Here is a 2664-nt window from a genome sequence, read left to right on the forward strand (position 1 = left end):
GAAACCTTGTTGAGGTCTCTCTTGATTCTTCCATGAGAGATTTGGGTGATTTCTCCATGAAGAATTGTAGGTATTTCCATAGGGTTCTCCTAGGTAATTCACCTCTTCCATGGAAGGGTTCTCAGGATCATAAGCGTCTTCCTCAGATGAAGCATCCTTTGTAATGTTTGGTGCATTTTGCATTTCAGACAGACTTTGAGAAATCAAATTGACTTGTTGAGTCAATATCTTGTTCTGAGCCAATATGGCATTCAGAGTGTCAATCTCAAGAACTCCTTTCTTCTGACTAGTCCCATTGTTCACAGGATTCCTTTCAGAAGTGTACATGAATTGGTTATTTGCAACCATTTCAATCAATTCTTGAGCTTCTGCAGGCGTCTTCTTCAGATGAAGAGATCCTCCAGCAGAGCTATCCAAGGACATCTTAGATAGTTCAGAGAGACCATCATAGAAAATACCTATGATGCTCCATTCAGAAAGCATGTCTGAAGGACATCTTCTGATTAATTGTTTGTATCTTTCCCAAGCTTCATAGAGGGATTCTCCATCCTTCTGTCTGAAGGTTTGGACTTCCACTCTAAGCTTACTCCATCTTTGTGGTGGAAAGAACTTTGCCAAGAAGGCATTGACTAGCTTTTCCCAAGAGTCCAGGCTTTCTTTAGGTTGAGAATCCAACCATATTCTAGCTCTGTCTCTTACAGCAAAAGGGAATAGCATCAGTCTATAGACCTCAGGGTTAACCCCATTAGTCTTGACTGTGTCACAGATTTGCAAGAATTCAGCTAAAAACTGATGAGGATCTTCCATTGGAAGTCCATGGAACTTGCAATTCTGTTGCATTAGAGAAACTAATTGAGGCTTAAGCTCAAAGTTGTTTGCTCCAATGGCAGGGATAGAGATGCTTCTCCCATAGAAGTCGGGAGTAGGTGCAGTAAAGTCACCCAGCACCTTCCTTGCATTGTTGGCATTGTTGTTGTTTTCGGCTGCCATGGGTTCTTCTTCTTTGAAGAATTCGGTCAGGTCCTCTAAAGAGAGTTGTGCTTTGGCTTCTCTTAGCTTTCTCTTCAAGGTCCTTTCGGGTTCAGGATCAGCTTCAACAAGAATGCTTTTGTCTCTGCTCCTACTCATATGAAAGAGAAGAGAAAAAGAAAATGTGGAATCCTCTATGTCACAGTATAGAGATTCCTTGAAATGTCAGAGGAAAAGAGAAATAGAAAGAAGAAGGGGAAGAAGAATTCGAACTTTAATTAGATAAGGTTCGAATTGTGCATTTAGAAGGAGTGGTACTCCATAAATAGAAGGATGTGAGAAGGAGGGAAGAGGATTTTCGAAAATTCAATTAAAAGATTTTGAAAACATTTTGAAAATTTGATTGATAATTTTCGAAAATTGAAAGTGGAAGAGAAATCAAGTGATTTTTGAAAAAGATTTTGAAATTAGAAACTAAAAAGATTTGATTGAAAACTAATTTGAAAAAGATATGATAAAAAAAAATATGATTGAAAGGTTATTGTCTTAAAAAGATGTGATTGAGAAGATATGATTTGAAAACCATTTTAAAAGATATGTTTTGAAAATTATTTTAAAAGATTTGATTTGGAAAATTAGTGACTTGCCTAACAAGAAAAGATATGATTCAAACATAAAACCTTCCTTAACAGAAAAGGCAAAAAAAAATGTTCATTCAAATCATTAATTGTTAGTAAGTATCTTTGAAAGGAAAGAAATTAATTTTGAAAACATTTGAGTGAAAAGATTTGATTTGAAAAAGATTTGATTTTGAAAAACTTGAAAATAATTGATTTGAAAACAAAATCTTCCCCCTAGCACCATCCTAGCGTTAAACGCCCAGAATGGTATACATTCTGGCGTTTAACGCCCAAAATGCTACCTCTTTGGGCGTTAAACGCCCAACCAGGTGCCCTGGCTGGCGTTTAAACGCCAGTCTGCCTTCTTCACTGGGCATTTTTGAATGCTCAGCTTTTTCTGTATAATTCCTCTGCAGTGTGTTCTGAATCTTCAATCCCTTGTATCATTGACTTGAAAAGACACAAATTAAAAATATTTTTGGATTTTTAATAATTAAAATGCAACAAGAATCAAATAACAATGCATGCAAGACACCAAACTTAGCAGTTTGTATACTACTGACACTAATGAACTGAAAATGCATATGAGACACACAAAATACTCAAGTCAATAGAATTCAACGATCAGAGCAAGTGAATCATCAAGAACATCTTGAAGATCACTAAGACATATGAATGCATGCAATTGACACCAAACTTAGGATGAGACACTAGACTCAAACAAGAAATATTTTTGAATTTTATGATTTTTTTTATTTTTTAATTTTTTTTTGTGTTTTTCGAAAATTAAGTGGAAAAAGAAGGTATCAAAATTCTTAATGAGAATTCCAGGAATCAGTGCAATGCTAGTCTAAGACTCCGGTCCAGGAATTAGACATGGCTTCACAGCCAGCCAAGCTTCCAAAGAAAGCTTCGGTCCAAAACACTAGACATGACCAAAGGTCAGCCAAGCCTTAGCAAATCACTGCTCCAAAAGCAAGATTGATACGAAATCAACAAGCTCTTGTGGTGATAAGTTGAAACCTCGGTCCAATCAGATTAGACATGGCTTCTCAGCCAGCCAGATTTCAACAAA

General features: G+C 36.4%; 1 non-coding gene across 1 annotated transcript; it reads left to right on the forward strand.

Moving 5' to 3' along the window:
- The first annotated feature begins 477 nt into the window (after positions 1-477).
- LOC130952984 (small nucleolar RNA R71) lies at positions 478-585 on the forward strand. Its single transcript, XR_009075158.1, has one exon. It is a non-coding gene; the product is annotated as a small nucleolar RNA R71 (small nucleolar RNA).
- Positions 586-2664: the final 2079 nt, after the last annotated feature.

This window comes from Arachis stenosperma, chromosome 9 (assembly GCF_014773155.1).
Source record: "Arachis stenosperma cultivar V10309 chromosome 9, arast.V10309.gnm1.PFL2, whole genome shotgun sequence".
In the NCBI taxonomy this organism is placed as follows: Eukaryota; Viridiplantae; Streptophyta; class Magnoliopsida; order Fabales; family Fabaceae; genus Arachis; species Arachis stenosperma.